This window comes from Notothenia rossii, assembly GCF_949606895.1.
Source record: "Notothenia rossii genome assembly, contig: SUPER_2_unloc_1, whole genome shotgun sequence".
In the NCBI taxonomy this organism is placed as follows: Eukaryota; Metazoa; Chordata; class Actinopteri; order Perciformes; family Nototheniidae; genus Notothenia; species Notothenia rossii.
This window is the reverse complement of record NW_027640361.1, coordinates 2,880-20,874: the sequence shown is the minus strand read 5'-3', so window position 1 is coordinate 20,874 and position 17,995 is coordinate 2,880. Positions and strand designations below refer to the sequence as shown.

General features: G+C 39.2%; 1 long non-coding RNA gene across 1 annotated transcript; it reads right to left on the bottom strand.

The window, feature by feature from the left end:
• Nucleotides 1-1,765: 1,765 nt before the first annotated feature.
• Nucleotides 1,766-14,283, bottom strand: LOC307030866. The gene is made up of 3 exons (XR_013805810.1): nt 14,222-14,283; nt 5,857-5,939; nt 1,766-2,077 (listed from the first exon to the last, which is right to left on the bottom strand). It is a non-coding gene; the product is annotated as an uncharacterized lncRNA (long non-coding RNA).
• Between the last annotated feature and the right edge of the window lie 3,712 nt (nt 14,284-17,995).

The window sequence follows — 17,995 nt, the reverse complement described above, 5'->3', positions numbered from 1 at the left end:
TAGATCAAAAATACATGTGTATGCCATTAATAAGATCAGAACCAATTGGGAAAAGAACTACAGATCACCTTCTCTGATGACTTTTGGAAGGAGGCCCTGAGAGCCGTCAACTCATCCACCAGTTGTGCTGGACTTAGCCTAATACAATTTAAAGTTCTCCATAGACTACATTATAGCAAGGCTAAGCTCTCTAGGATTTATCCAGATAGATTGGATGACAGGTGTGATAGATGTTCCCAGGCCCCCTGCGACCTGACTCACATGTTCTGGTTGTGCCCTAAATTATCTAGCTTCTGGCAATCTTTCTTCGAATGTATTTCTGAAATTGTATGTCTAAAAATCTCTCCATCCCCTCATGTAGCTATTTTCGGTTAGCCCTCAGATGAAATCAACATGACAAACACTCGAACCAATGTCATTGCCTTTACCTCCTTGATTGCTCGTAGGAAAATCCTTCTTTTGTGGAAATCTCCTTTACCTCCCTCTTTTAAAATGTGGCTGGGTGATACTATGTCTCTCCTAAAGTTGGAAAAAATTAAGTTTAGTCTCCGGGGTTCTTCAGATAAGTTTTACGCTCATTGGAGGCCACTGATCAGTTATGTAACCGTCTTCCCTGATATGGTGTAGGGATTCCACCTTTATCTGCCTATAATTCTGATATTATTACTCCCCTGTCCACCACACATGCAGACCGTGTGACATCCCTCGATATATGTGTTAGCATGTGTATGTGTACATGTATGTATGTATGTATATATTAGACCCTCCAGAAAAACGCGGGCAAAAATCCTTGATTATGCGGGCTAAAATCCTTGATTATGCGATTAAAAATGCGGGGTTTTTATGTGATTTTATGCGGTGAAATTGCGGGAAGTTGCTAAATATGCGGGAAGTTGCGAAATATGCTAAATATGCGGGGAAAAAGAATTAAAAATTTTTTAAATATTGGGCTGTTTTATTTATTCTCTCTCACACACAACCTGCCACTAACGTTAAACCCCTTCACTATTCAATTAAACACATTCAATGTTTATTTATTGTAAAAGCAATTGGGCTATTTTAATCTCACACACACACACACACACACACACACACACACACACACACACACACACACACTTCTCCGCTTCATTCTGTTTTCATTTCATTTACTCGTTCGTGATCTGACCAGCTTCAATCTTGTAGGCTACTCACTTCGTTTCTTGTAGCCCTCGAAAGGGTTTTGGAGGTTGAGGCTCACCGTCGATTTTCTCTTATGCTCCAACACACAGTTGCACGGGGTGCAGAATAGTTTCCCCCCACTTTTTGCCCGCTCTTTAGTAGAAATGTTCGTCGGTAAATGAGATGGATTAGATTTTTTCATCTTGGTGTTTTCTCTATCGTGTGAGCTCCACACGTTCACTCAATAGTGTTGTTTACATTCTGTGACGCGCGAGCTGATGACGTCACGTCAAGACGAGTTAACTTTTTTTTCCTTCTCAACTTTGTGGAAAAATGCGGGGATTATGCGGCCTTTTGATAAATATGCGGCCTTTTAAAAATCTGCGCCATTTTGCTGATTATGCGGTAAATTCTGAGATCGCAGAATCGCGTTTTTCTGGAGGGTATAATATATGTGCATGTAAATTATTGTATTTATCATTTGGTATGTAATTGATGTACTGTTGCCTCAGTGCTCCGGGAGAGGGGTCGGTGGGATGGGTTGGGATGGGGCTGGGTCGAGGGAAAGTGGGTAAGGGTTCTTTTTTAAAAATAAAAAAAACAATTCCTTATTTGCTGCAATGCACTCTTACACTTTTTTCATGTGAATACAAATATAAAAAATAAAAAAAATACATATGTAAAACTTTTTTCTGTGTAAAACATTTATTTACATATGAAACGGAACACATCCCTCTGAACAACACAACCCTCTGATGCGTGTGTTGGTAGCTTGGCACGCTACTTCCCTGGAACCGTTGCTGCTTCCAGTGTTTCCTCCTGAAGTCTGTGATCACTACCCAGTCACCGGGCTTGAAGTGGTGTTGTGGCGCATCAGCTGGCATCGGCAGTACGGCTTTCCCCTGAGAGTGGATAGCTGAGAGGAAGACTGAAAGACTTATACAGTAGTTCAACAAAAGGTAACTTCAATTGTCTCAACTTTCAGAAACTAACATTACATTAACAGAATAATATTCTTTAAATCTGTGCCAGTTCGTCTTGTGCCTTGTGCCATCAAGAGAGCCAACAAAACTATTTGTAGCTGCTTTCACAATGATGACATGCTATTCTCTTTTTATTAACCAGTAAAATAGATCTTTACAGGATCAGAATATTTTGAATATTATTCATCTTTATGGCTTTGTAAGATTATATGTCTCTATTCAACACAATGGACATGATTATCACACTTGTTTCCAGTGGCGGGCCGTGCATTTCACACCTAGGCCTTCAGTGATGTCCTACACAGTCCTACCTGAATTATTCCACCTCTTAATACCATCATTATGACGCCATGGCTCTAGAAACTATACATTTAGACAGAAACGCAGTATAACCGGGCGTTGCATCACCTTAACATAGTCAAGTACAACAGAGTTATATTAATATTTCCGAAGCATTTATAATCAATATATCCGCATTTACAATTAAGAGTGTTAAACTACCAGCTTTAAGATCGCTTGGATACGGTCAAAACTTTAAAATAAAAGGGGCTTTTAAGGCATTAGTCTACAAAGTTTTATTAAGTCCACCAAACCAAGTTTGTTCACTAAACAGCGCATTGTCGCACCCAAAGCAGTTTCATTTAAGAAACGTGACGATAAAAACACAAACTATTCACTGAAAATAAAAGAAAACAAACAAATAATTTGCATTTGTTCATGAGGATATATTTGCGACAGTGGTGAAAGTGTATTCCTAGCACTGAATGTCCACTTTGATAAAGGTTAAACCAAAACAATTCAACAAGTCTCCTTGAGTACTTTTACTGCACAGCTGAGCCAGTGCGCCACACACATCTCTATATCTCTTGCAGAAGCATCAAACATTTATTTTTTATATATTTGTCATTTTAATTACATATATATTAATTCGTTAATATTGATTTAATATTAACGACATAAAATGACAAAAATATATTAAAATAAAATAAAAAATAAAATGCTTTGTACTCACCAAAACAACTGATTATTTGAATACAAAATCCATCCTCCTTTCTTTCCTCAAGAAGACTTCAATGACTCTGTTGTACAGTTTATCTGTGCGTTTCAGTTCCACCAATAAGTCATTTTCTATAGACATGAAGGCTAATGATGAAAGCCTAGTCTGTCCAGTAGAATTTCTGGCATAAGTTTTAATTCGCTTTAAGGCCGAGAATGACCGCTCGACAGAAGCAGTGGACACAGGGATAGTCACTGCCACACATGCCAATGTGTAAAGCTGCCCCATGCTCTCACTCAGATTTTTCTGCTTAAGGAAATCAAGGAGATCAATGGGACTTTTCCCTTCAAAATCAGTCATGGCATACATTACAGTCAGTTCTGTTTTTAGCCGGGACAGATCGAACAGTGTTCCGTGACTCTGTGTTAATTTGGCTAAGGCTGAATGCGGGATTTTTTTCCGGTAGGTCTGAAAGTGCTGGGGGTCCAGGAGGGAGAGAAACATTAATTTTTCGTGGTCTTGAAACCTACTCCGTATCTGGCAAAGAATGTTGTCCAGAATATTGCTGTGGAGTTGTTGGTAGTATGCGCGAAGGTCTCCTTGTGCTGTACGTGGGCCTCTGCGTGCGCTCGGACCACTTGAGATGCGCGCTGTGTCCTCGTAGATCTGACGAAACTGGCACCTCTCTCGCTCAATTGTGTCACAAAACTCGTTCACCCTTGTCAGACAGAATTGTACATCCAATGTTTGTTTCTGTAGTATTCCAAAGAGCACATCTAAATGCTTAAAAATCCCATTGAATGTTTCAAGCAAAAAACAAAACTCAAAATCATCCAGACGTGCATTAAATCCATCAGCGCTAAGCATAGTATCCCCATCATACTCCTCATGATGTTCCAGTATGTGGTCAAACACCTCCTTTAGGGAAACTCTCTTCTCAAAGACTGCATTGACCAATCTCGATGTATATTGCCACCGCGTTGGTGCAACATTAGGAAGACGACGCTTGCAAATGTCATCCAGCAGTTGCGTGCGCTTAGGGGATCTGGAGAAAAATGCTGCAAGGCCATTGAGGCTGGCAAAAAAGACCTTGCATTCTTCAAGCTTTGAGGCCCCTTGAGTCAGTACTAAATTTTGTCGATGTGCATAGCAGTGAATGAATAAGGCCATAGGTGCCCTCTCCTTAACTTTAGCCTGCACCCCGTTTAGTCCAGATGCCATGACCGCTGCGCCATCATAACACTGTGCCACAACTTTATCCAGACTACATTCATATTCCTCCATGAAACGGAAAATAAGAGCGGCAATGTCATCAGCTCGCTTGCCGCTTGTAACATCTTCAAATCTGACAAACCGCTCCTTGACACCTGTGTCCGTCACATAACGCAGGACAAGTGCCAGTTGTGCTACATTACCCACGTCTGTCGTTTCGTCCACCATAACAGCGACAAAGGGTGCTTTTTTAATCTCCATTTTGATCTCTTCTCCCATCACTTCAGCAATAGCATAAATCAGGTCGTTTTGTATTTTGCCTGACGTCCCAGTAAACACTTTTTTCTTGTGGACAGGTGGTAATGCAAGTCTGTGTTGTTCTCAGCAAGCAAAGAAAGAAGCTCCACGTAGTTTCCTCTGTTTCTGGACTCGGCGCTTTCATCGTGTCCCCTAAATGAAAGTTCCTGTTTACCCAAAAACAGGACACAATCAATCAGTCTTTTCAATATTTCCCTATTTTTGTTCACCCTTTCGTTGTGGAGCTCCGTTTCCCGGCGCACTTGTTCGTTGAGCTGTAGATCCACTCGGGTGTCCCCAAAGGTTTTCAAAAGCACCATTGCTTGTAAGTGCCCAGCCGTGCTTTGGTGTCTCGTTGCTGCCTTGGTTAGACAACTCAAGTTTGCAAATCCAGTGTGGCTCCAAACACCAAATCGATCAGTTGCAAATAGCAGGCATTCCCAGCAGTACAATTTGCAGTGCCTCTCGGAGGCTGTGAGCCAGGGGTACCGCTCGTAGTTAGTGATTTGAAAGTGGCGGACAAACCCTTTCCCCCGCTGTGATAGGCTCGCTAGCGTCGGGGTTGGCCGTTCTCTTCTCACGATGTCTAGCTTTTCTTGAAAAGTTCGTCTTGAAAATGGCGTTGTAATTATACCTGCGACCAAATCGATCTCTTCTCCTCCTTCAGCCATTGTGGGTTGAAAAAAAACAGCTTGTAGAAATCTACACAAATTAGCTCGTTCAAATTCAAGTTCAGTTTGCTAGCTCTACATAGCTCTGCCTCTCAATAGTGCGTATCCAATCAAAAGACGTGCACGTGCTAACGTCATCGTACGCCTGCTAGCTGGCCCGTTGTCGCCAACTCAAAATCTGATTGGTTAACGCCACAGTTTTGTTTCCGTTCACTTTAATCTACAGGCGCCCGCACTGTTGATTCTGAAGGCCTAAGGGCAGATTTCTTGGACCCTGGCAACACATTATGGCTGAAATATGATTGGATAAAAGCTCTAACATAAAGGCCAACCCTCCAAATCTCGTTCTGAGGCTGGAAGCAGCACAACCAAGAGGAAAGCTATGAAATGAAGAGAATAGACTACAGGGAATAATTTAATACATATTTGTGGAAAAAATATATCAAAATTTAAATTATATTCTGATGATGTTTAGGCCAGCAGAGAAGGCCTTGCTGGCCCTGACGGCCCACCACTGATATATAGTTATATTTACCTTTGTGCATCTACGATTTGCGCAGTTTGATTTTTTCAAACAATGGGGGCACTGTCTTTTTGTGGATCCACCTGGCATTGTTGCTACATTATGAACAAAACAAAAACATCACATGTATCACATATAGTTATTGGCATGACACAAAACAAAAATTCTTCCATATAACCATGTATGATTACTAAAGTCAAATGATATAATCCAAATGATGTTGATTGAATTCAACTTCAAAATAATGTTAAGTTTGATATCAAAGTTAAATTAGTAGCACTTTAAAATTAACATATTCCAGTGTAATATCAAAAAATAAATTTCCATTTCTGGTAATAGTCAGTACGTATTGTGTAATCTTTTTTTGGCATGATAAGATGTTTTCTATTAGCTATCATCATAAACCTCAAATCATGTTTGTTCACAAAAATGTATCTGTTATTGCGTGATATAATGCATGTTTTTTTAGATAGAGACTCTACTGTAGTCAAACTAGTACTTAATATTAAATTGCTCTTATGTTCCTGACATACTTGCCGGCCTGTAGCACCATCCTTGATGGAGCATATGTGTGGGCAGGAAAGGAGTGAGCAGAGAGTAGAGTAGTTGTCGATTCTTGTTCTGTTTTCTGTGATTATCTGCCTCACCCTCTCAGACTTTCAGTTGCGCGCTACTAAAGAGACGCGTTACCATGGAAACCAAACAATGGTGTAGCTGTATTAAAGTCTGAGTGGAAATAGTCCTGAGTAAATCTGATTTTTGTCAGAAATCGGGAGAAATATGACACCGGGAGGAAACCGGGAGAGGGCAATGAAATCGGGAGTCTCCCGCGAAAATCGGGAGGGTTGGCAAGTATGGTTCCTGAAGTAAATATTCATATATTCACAGGGCCCTGGGAAGTAGGGGTGCTGAGGGTGCTGCAGCACCCCCTGGTGGAGGACAGGGGATCTGCACTTCCACAAGATTAAATACAAATATAATTTTTTTTTAAATGAATTTTCAGCCTTGACGTAACAACATTCATAATTAAGTAAAGATAACACCCTTTTCACCCCGGTTACATTTTCCATTTGCCCCGTACGATGGGCGCTGTAAGTGATGAAAGTGGGGGATGTTGGCTTATCAGGCGCCCGCAGCTCACAGCCAGCGTGAGAGAGAGATAGATAGAGAGAGGGGGTGCACCTGTACCGGCGGGGAATGTTGTTAGCTTCTGCTGCGCTAACGGATATAAGAAGCTCTTTCTAAAATAATGTGGAGGGAGAGTTCTGTCCTGTCAGACTGAGAGGTTCAGTGAGGTAAAGGACTCTTGAGTGTTTAGATATTTCACTTTAGTCTAAGTTATCTCAGTGGGTCTCAAACGTTTTGATCACAATTTATGTAAACAAATATTTCCAAGGCACTCGCTTATAATTATTAGGATAAATAAAAACAGGTTTGAAATCATTCCAATGTATACTATAGGACAGTAAACCAAAAATATCGTTTAAAACTGGAGAGATTTAAAAATATGCATAAATAAATAAATGTTAACTGATAAAATAAGATATAAATGAACCACAAAAATAAAACAAGTTAGCCTACATGTATTTGTTATTGGCTATGGTAGGTTATCGGTTATGTTCACATACTTATTTGATTATTAAAAGGCAAACCGATCTTTTTCATATGGGTGTTTAGAGTTGTATCCCCTAGATCAGTCTCTAGTAATTGGGCGCTCAAAGTGCACCAGATTGAAGCATTTTACTTTAAAATGTTAAAAACAATCTTCCCGGGGGGGCACCCCCGGACCCCCCTAGAGGATGTGAATTCCACCCCCCAATTAAAACATGTTCAATGTTTATGCAATACTAAATAGTATACATTTGAAGCCTTTTTATATAAGCTGTCCACCATGTCAATATGTTTCTCTGTTTGTAGCTTTTGTAGAGGTTTTTCATTGCCAGCTAAAATCTTGCCTTTAGGGCAGCAAATTGGTCAAAACCGGCCCTGGTGTCATCCCCACAGCACCCCCCATTTGAAACATGTTCCCACGGCTATGTATATTCAGTTTTATTCATAATTTTCTTTTAGATTTTTATTAGAGAGTAATACACATTTGTTTATATTTCTATTATTCAGATACTCTTTTGAGCTACTGTTGATATGAATATATTTGATGTTTATGCTAATTATTTGTATTGTATTTTATATTCCTCCTACATCTTTTTTATTAATTTGTAATGTCCAATAACACTGGGCTGCAACTAAATAATTTCCCAATTTGGGATGAATAAAGTATCTATCTATACACTATTCGTTTAGGTTAAAACCACGACATGTACATTAAATTTAAATTATAAATTACATATCCATATAGGCCTACTCCTAAACTCACAGTGTATGTGGACCGGATCGTGTATCGGCTAGTAATGTCTGTTTAAATATCAATGGGACAAATATCTGAGCAGACCTCAGATTGGCTCGAAGAGTGAATATAAATTTAAAAACCCGAAATACTGATCTGGATTCAGTAAAGTATTATGTACGATAATCACCTTAAACAGGGATACCAAGTGACATATAAGACTTACAGATGTATGCATTAACATGCCTTTTCCCCAAACATGATTTATAAGAAGTAAATCGCCACTCATTTGGGATTTCTTCTTCTTCTTCTTCTTCTTCTTCTTCTTCTTCTTCTTCTTCTTCTTTTCTTTAATGGCGAATTGCTTCCACTTGGAGCATATATCGCCACCTACTGTTGAGTTATTAAATGTTCATATTAAATCCTTGTCCTCAGACCAGTGCTTTTGAGGAATTTGAAGATCAGCTTGTTTGCTTCATTTCTTGATTTACTTTCGTATATTGCCTTGAAATCCATGTCCTTGATGTTGAGTTGTTCCAGTGCAGTTTTCAGAATGAATCTTTGTCTGTTATAATCCGGGCAGCTAAAAAATACATGATGTATTGTCTCTGGTTGTTGGCAACCATCACAATTGCCATTTGGATGTTTTCCAATCAGATGCAATGATGAGTTTAGTCCAGAGCAGGCCCGGCTCCAGGATGAAATGACTGAGGGGGCTGTTAAAAAATCAGAGGGGGCGATTTTTTTTTCACAACAACGAAAAATACTGGCAATGTAATGAATTGACACACCAAGCTTTTTTCCTTCTCACTGCTCTACAATATCTTTGCTTCTTTATTTGTTTTCGGGATTGACCCCTCTCATTCTTTTCTTTTCCTCTGATCTTTAATAACAGATAGTACATTATCAGATGGCTGCACTTTGGTTAACAGACTAACATTGATTTCCTCCATTTATAAATTGACAGGCTCTGTAATTATACCACAACCTTTTCTCCTCTATCCCTAAACTCGTCTTCCTATACAGATTGACTTACTTACTATCTACTCTAGTCAGGTCAGGATTAAAGAATCATTAATCTGATTGATTTTTTATTTTCAGGATTGAATGTCCAAATCAAGGCCTAAAACCTGGCATTTCATAAGAAAGTGACTAATATATAAACCAAATGTAATATTGGATCAAATACTACACCAAATGGAAAGACACAGATTAAAAATAAAAATAAAGTCCCCTGGTTTGTCTCTACTGCAATGAGAAAAATCAAATCAATGTTCCAAAATCTGTCACTAGATGTCGCTCATTGTACCAATGTGGTTGATATAATACATAATATATTGTTATTCTAGTAAAAGGGCTCGCTTTGGCAAAAACCTGATCCATACAGCCCTAAATAATAACAAGTAACCATGACGTGTGGTGATATCTGTAGTTGTCTGTCTTATTTTTTGTTGATGTCAAACAACATGGATTTCAAGTAAATATACGAAAGTAAATCAAGAAATGAAGTAAACAAGCTGATCTTCAAGTTCCTCAAAAACACTGGTCTGACAAGGATTTAATTCGAACATTTAATAAATCAACAGTAGGTGGCGATATATGCTCCAAGTGGAAGCGATTCGCCATTAAAGACAAAAGAAGAAGAATAAGAAGCAGTCGTAGAAGAAGAAATACGCTCAAGCTACAAACAGGCACAACACTATTACTCTGTTTTTACTGACATGTAACATTTGATTTCACCTTGCTCTATTTTTTTTAACGCACGTTCAAAAACGGGAACATTTTCGGGAGTTTCAACCGGGTACCAGCCACTGAAAACGGGGACTCTGTCCGGAAAACGTCACCCATCCGACTGTGTTTACAGTAGCACACACGCTAACATTAAGACTACAAGCTCACTTGGGGTTGAGGCTTTTTTAAACGTTGTTTGACTGCCTGCCCACATATCTGATCCAAACATATTGGGGAAAATAATTATTTAAAGTTATTTAATAATTGTGACATTTATTGTACTTTTTGATGGATGAATGATGCTCAAAGTGAGGGGGCAAAGAATACGACTGAGGGGGCAATGCCCCCTTTTGCCCCCTCGTGGCGCCGGGCCCGGTCCAGAGTGTCCCAATTTTATCCTGCTGTTAATGCTCTGTTCTCTTCTACTACTCCCCCAAGTGCTTCTTGTTCCTACTTCCCTTTGTATCTGGTATAAATGTCTTCCTTTGGTGTTACTGTCCCATAGTTTTTTGCCATTGTTGCTTGATAACCACTTTTATAAAAGATTTGACTTCTGCTCTACTGATGGGTAGCATAATATCAATCTGGTTTGCTTTCAAACCACATTTTGCCAGTTGATCCACTACTTAATTACCTCTAATACCCATATGCGCTGGAACCCACACAAATTGAACAACAATTCCCAGATGAACTAACCTAAACATGCTTTGTAAAATTTCATGTAAAATATCCTGACGACATTCTGAAGAGAAGTTGTTTATACTCTCCAGAGCTGCACTGGAGTCAGAGCAAATGACCACTCGCATTGGCTGTATTTCCTCTACCCACTGAAGCGCTAGAGAGATAGCCATCATCTCTACTGTATATACTGCAATGTGATCACTTGTACGCTTTCCCACTTTGACTTTTAACTCAGGAACATAAAATGCACAACTAGTTAGACCATTTTCTGGATTTTTGGATCCATCAGTAAATATTTGTATAAAGTGCCCATATTGTTCATGTAGAACAGTGTTCACATAAGCCTGTACATTGATTTTGTTTTTCATTGAATGTAACCGTTTCAATAGTGATAAATCTACTATAGGTTGAGGTAGCAACCATGGTGGAACAGCTGATAACAACACCGTCTGACTAATATTCCATTCTTTAACTTTGAATTCCTTACATATTTCCGAAACACAAACACAAAAACTTTCTTTTTTTATTTTGTTACTTTCCCAACTTGTTTGTACAGTTTGTTTAGTAGGGTGAGTATCTTTATGGCCCTGTAGATTTGCCCAGTAATTAACAATTAACTGCTTTCTCCTCAAAGAAATAGGTACTTCTCCGACCTCTACCTGAAGTGTCGACACTGGTGTAGATCTTACTGCCCCACAGCATATCCTTAGTGCTTGTGCCTGGACTCTATCTAATTTTTGAAGAGAAGAATATGCAGCTGAACCATACACTACTAGTCCATATTCTATGGCTGATCTAATTAAGGCTGTGTATACGTTCCTCAAAGCAGCTTCATCAGCCCCCCACTTAGTGCCTGCCAAGCACCTCATAACATTTAAAACCCTTTTACATTTATCTACTACTTTATCAATGTGAGTTCTCCATGTGACTCTCTCGTCCAACCATATTCCCAGAAATGTAAATGTCTTCACTTTCTTTAGATCTTGTCCATAAAGTTTTAACCTAACATCCTCACCTATCCTTTTCCTCGTAACAAATAAAGTTTCAGTTTTTTCCACCGACAATCTAAACCCCCATGTCAGAGACCAGCTTTCAATTTCCGTAATGGCTTCCTGAATCTTAGCTACAATATATTTTACATTTCTGCCCCTTTTCCAAATAGCTCCATCATCTGCACAAAGTGACTTACCAATATCAGATCATACTTGTGAATATATATCATTGATCATGATAGAAAAGAAAAGAGGACTGATGACACTCCCCTGCGGGGTTCCATTTTCAACTTCATGCCTTCGAGAATATGACTTGCCAACTCGGACTCTGATGGCACGGCCAAACAAAAAATCCATAATCCAATTATATACATTACCTCCCAGACCCATAATGTCCAGTTTTATTAATAATCCTTCCTTCCACATCATAAGCTTTTTCCACATCAAAGAATACAGCTACAACACACTCCTTATTCGCTTGGGCTTTCCTGACTTCAGACTCCAGGCACAGCAGTGGATCTAAAGTACTCCGTCCTCTTCTAAACCCACTCTGATAAGGAGTCATTAGTTCATTTTTCTCAATGTAGTATGTCAGCCTTTCTGTAATCATTCTTTCCATAACTTTACACAAGTGTGATGTCAGAGCTATAGGTCTATAACTGCCTGGACTGGTTGGATCTTTCCCAGGTTTCCTAATAGGAATAATGACTGACTCTTTCCATATTACTGGCAGCTTCCCTTTCTCCCAGATCTTATTGTACATCTCCAGCAGCTTTCCTAATGCAAAATCACTTAATTTGGTCAACATTATATAACATACATTATCTTTCCCAGGAGCAGTCATTTTACACTTACTTAATGCTCTTCTCAACTCTTGAATAGAGAAAGGTATATTTACAACACTCTGCGACGAATGTCTTTCTTCATATACATTAGGATGTTCATCTAACACTTCCTGCCTCCTGATCTTACCTTCTTCTGTCAAATTTTCCGAAGAATGAACGTTGACAATTTTTTGCTAGAATTTCTGCCTTCTCCAAAGCACCAGTGGCAACTTTCCCTCCATTCTCTAAAACTGGCAGGTTACTCTGCTTTCTTATTCCCCTCATCTTCTTAATCATTCCCCATACTTTATCTAATGGTGTAGTTCTCCCAATACTTGAACAGAATCCTCTCCAACACTCCCTTTTTGCTCTTTTAACAATGTTCCTTACCTGAGCCTGTGCCTTTTTATATTCTAATAAATTATGTAATGAATGTGTCTTTCTTAGCTTTCTAAACAGCCTGATTTTGTTTCGGATTGCATCATTTCAGTCTTTGTTCCACCACGGTACCATCTTAACACATTTACCAAGTTTCCCAGTTTTATTCCCAATAGTTTGATTAGCGCTTTTAATTATATTTGAAGTAAATTGCTCATTTATTTCATCAATACTTTCTGCCATATCAATCTGATCCAATTCATTATCGCACAATTTAGCAAACATCTCCCAATTTGCTTTAGAAAAAGTCCATCTCATGATACCGTCTAGCTCAACCACATGATTTATATCAAACTTGATTATAATCAGAAGATGATCACTCCCAATACTGTTATCTGCCAATACTTCCCAACTGCTACCAGAAGCTAATTCACTTGTTACAAGAGTTAGGTCGATCGCAGACTCTGTTCCATCTCTAAAATTGATCCTTGTACCTTGCCCATTATTTAAACAAACTAATTCCTTTGCCTCCATTAAATCCTCCACCACCTGTCCGTTGTAATCTGTTGATCTCCATCCCCACATTGTATTGTGTGCATTAAAATCACCACACCATATTATTTCATTTCCTTGGCAATGACTGTCTAATTCCTCTATTTTGAGTTTATTACATGGATTATAAAAATTCAGGACACTAATTTTCCTTTTATTAATCCAAACTTCTATTTCTAAATCATGACTGTTCTTAAATGTTAGCTTACTATAAGACATGACTTCTCTGATAAAGATTGCCCCTCCCTGGCCATCATTTCTATCTTGTCTTATAGCAGTATATCCCCCAATTATGAAGTCCAAATGAGTCTTCAGCCATGTTTCTTGAATACAAATAACATCTGGTTTTTCCTTTTCACTGATATATATAGGTCTTGAATTCTTGTCCATTTGCAATAAAGGCTTCTAGCATTCCATTGCAGAATGAGAAAAACCATTAATCTATTCATTCATCTCTGAATCATCATTATTGGTGGCTAGCATATTGTGTATCATTTCAACGGTTATATCCTTTATCCCCAAAAATTCACCTGCTGCTTCCACTATTGTTTTCAGTCTTGACCTCTTTTTTGTTTGTTGTAAAGCAACATTCACCACTTTTCCAATAAAGGCCACAAATTTGTACTTATTAACAATCAATGCATCCTCTCCTATCACACACTTATGTGAACACTTTGTGGAGCTTTCCTTTGCCTTTGTTAGCTAAGGCTAACATCAATTATGCTAACTGAGCAGTTTACGGTTTACCTAGCAAATAATTCGCACGCCTAAGCTTGTATGTCGACACATGGTGCTGTGTAAAGTGATGCAAAAGCTGAAAACATTTTTAAAAAACACTGTAAATGTCTGTATTACATTACAGAAAACGGGTTTACCTCGAGGAACTCCGTGTCAAGGAGGGTTCAATATCTTCTTCTTCTTCTTCTTCTTCTTCTTCTTCTTCTTCTTCTTTTAATGGCGAATCGCCTTCTCGAATTGGACTGCGCTGCGTCCAGTGGACCTTTAACGAAATGTGCTATGTGGGAAACACAATATCCCAGCCTGCATTGCGGCTACAACATCCAATCATCAAGCTTGAACCGGGCCTACGTCTGTTTCCGGTGACTTTATTTTGAAAATCAGTTCCTGACGGACGGCTAAAAAGCCCAATATTATAGAATTAAACGAATAAATAAAAACAAGGATAATAGTGTGTTATTGTTGGGTAAATAACAGTGTGTTATTTAGAAAAGGATAACAAATTCGAAGGAAAAGAAGATTAAAAACAATACAGATTTCAGTATTTTGAGGCTCTGAACCCCATTTATTTTCTCATCTGTTTGTCCTTACTGGTGTCATTTTCTGGTTGCTAACAAACGCCATTGTAACACATAATCACTGATGTTCAGCTGTAATGGTGGTGGACTCATCAGAACAGAGTGGGCGAGCTGACAAATCAGAGCACAGTGGGCTCATAGGGAGGGGGGGGGAAGGAGCTCCAACAAGCTGTTTAGGACAGAGAGTGAATACACATACTATACAGAGATGCTGTATGAGAAACCAATGTGAGTTTGGAACATTGAAGAATGTAAATCTATTCTAGTAGACCTCAACAATGGAATTATGATCAGTAGAATTGGCCGAAACATGGGATATTTAAATCAAAATGATAATGATTTATAAATAATCAGAAAACGAAAATGCCCAACTTAACTAACTGAAGTACCTCAAAATTGTACATTAAGGAAATATACTTAATGGATTTCCTTTCCTGATATTGAAGCTACTTGATCAGCCAACTCTTTGCTTCCTGGTGATTGTTTCTGGTTGTCGTCTGTGGTCTTGCTTCTAAATCCGGTTGTTCCTCAGGTTCCATCGAGTCCAAATAGAATTCTGATATGGTCCACCAGGCTTCTAATTCTGTGATGTTGATGTTTACATTTGTTACAATTGTTATTTGGAGTTACGGTCGGAGAACTGACAAGACGGGTGGTGTGTCACGAGTTGACACAGTGGTTGCCAAACCAATTCTGAAGAACTCTTCTGCAGCTCGATGTGTTAACTAGTTCGGAGTGTAATAATCAACATTCTTCATCAGTGAGACTAAAGCAATATGGACCCTGAATCTATCTAGAGCTCTCGTCCATAGAAAATAATGTGCGCCAGGGAACCTACGTCCCTGATCAGTAAACTACCTCATGGCGGCTTGTGCTCTGTCATAGACTGGCAATAACAATGCACCCAAGCTGCTCCTCTTTAAGAGAGATAGCAACAATACCCAAGGCCGTAGACCTGTGCCATGGGAAAAGAGACAGTGAGAGGAGAAAACGATGCACTGGGTCGAAGGTTGAATACCTAAGCAAATTATTCCTTGCTTTTTCTTTTGCTATCTTGGTTAGCCTTTCTCACAAATGTCTATTAATTTCATCTTCTGGACCAAATTTAAAATGCGTTTTGAAGAAAGCCGTTTTTCTTACTGATGAATGTTCCTAGTTTGTCGTCCGTGGTCCTTCTTCTGAAACCGGCTGTTCCTCAGGTTGGTTGGTCCTCAGGTTGGTCCTCAGGTTGGTCCTCAGGTTGGTCCTCTGGTTGGTCCTCCAGTTGGTCCTCAGGTTGGTCCTCAGGTTGGTCCTCCGGTTGGTCCTCAGGTTGGTCCTCAGGTTGGTCCTCCGGTTGGTCCTCAGGTTGGTCCTCAGGTTGGTCCTCAGGTTGGTCCTCCGGTTGGTCCTCCGGTTGGTACTCAGGTTGGTCCTCAGGTTGGTCCTCCGGTTGGTCCTCAGGTTGGTCCTCAGGTTGGTCCTCCAGTTGGTCCTCAGGTTGGTCCTCAGGTTGGTCCTCAGGTTGGTCCTCAGGTTGGTCCTCAAATGTAAAGTGCGATATTTTCCACCAGGCTTCTGAAGCCTTGTTGTTGATCTCATTGTTATTACTTGTTCTATTAGATTGTCTATCTCCAAGCTTAATTTTATCAAGGTGTGGTTTACAGATTGCTTTTGCTCTTTCTTTTGCCATGTCGGTTAGCTCGTCCTGCAAATGGCTTCTTACTTCCTCTTCCAGGCGAATTTCATAAACCATTTTGTAGAAAGGCGTGTTACACTGCTTGAAGAGGCCCCTGCAGTAGTTCTTCCTTCCACAACAGAATGTCATAAATTCAACACCAATCCAAAAAGCAAGTACACCGGCCAATACATAAGAGCCAATTTCCTGGGAAAAAAGAAAGTTAAACTTTGATAGCTGTAGGTTTCATTTGTGGTTTCATTTAAGCTTAAATTTGGGTCAAACTAAGGTAATACTTAAAGGTGGGGTAGGTAATTTTGGAGAAACCATCTCGAGTGTGCTAGAATTTGAAAATACACAGCCGGAAGAAATCTGCTACTTCCTTACAGATCCCCTCCCCCAACACACGAAAACGCACCTGACCAATGAGGGCACGAGATTAGTTTGTGCACAGATGGAAGGCTGACAGGCAGGTAGGCCATCCAGTTACTTTAGCCGGGCCGGCTCAGATGATTGGTCGTGCTTTTTACAGCGCTACGGCTTCGACAGATAAAAAAATGTATGAATTTTTTGTCAAAGCACTAAAGATATTCATTGCTATCGGGATGTTAAGAGCATTCCATGGAATATAACGAAAAGTGTATCTCGAGCCGGTTTCTCAAACTTACCTACCCCACCTTTAAGTGGCCTATTATGTGTTACAATTAAACATCCTTAGTGTATCATTATGTATCAAAAGTTTAACATCAAACTAGTCTATTCATGTGGTTTGATTGGATATGATTGATAGTTACATTGTGACATTTGCAAACAAACATCACCTTATTTCAGTTTAGCTTTAAACTAGAGCACAGACAAAAAAACTAAGAATATAAATAATTTTGGAAGATAAAACTGTTTTCCTGTCATTATTCCTAGTAATAATAATTAACTTTGATAACTTCCTGAGTTTTTTTATTTGGACTAATGTGACATTTAATATTAATGTATCATATATTGCATCTGCAAATTTGAGTTTTTGCGAAGTGTACCAATAGAAAACCATTGAAAACTTTAAAAATAACAGATAAAATAACAATAAAGTTCTTTAAATTGAACAATAATGTAAAATCCTTGGATGGATACATTTATTGAAAACAAATGTGGTCAAATAAAATGTTTCTACACTGTAGACTGTCTGCATTATAACATAATATATGACAACATGTGTTTTATTTCAACATATTTGAGTGCCTGCTGTTACTTACCATAGATTGAGATTTATAATGGGCTTTAACGAGTTCATCCTCGTTGTCCAGCTTTTCTTTGCAAGGAATTCCAACCTGAGATCCATTGTGGTTCGTCATCAGGCAAAAGTACCAATCTCCATCAACCAGAACAGTAGCTGCCCATACACCATTCAGACTGAAAAGGCTGAACAGCAGCCTAAACCAAAATCTCCAGCACTTGTTGTGAATAAGTGTTTGCCGTCTTGAAAAAATCTGCCTTCTTTGGAGAGACTCAATCACGTTGACAACCCAGGTGAGGAACATAGGAGGCGCCACCATGTACAGTACACCCCCAGCATGTATACTCGTAGTGTGGCTGCATGAGCATGCAAAATTCATGTCTAGTATGTACTGCAGGGTCAAAAAGACAACTATCGCCAGGAAAGTATTCAGAGCATTAGTTATCAG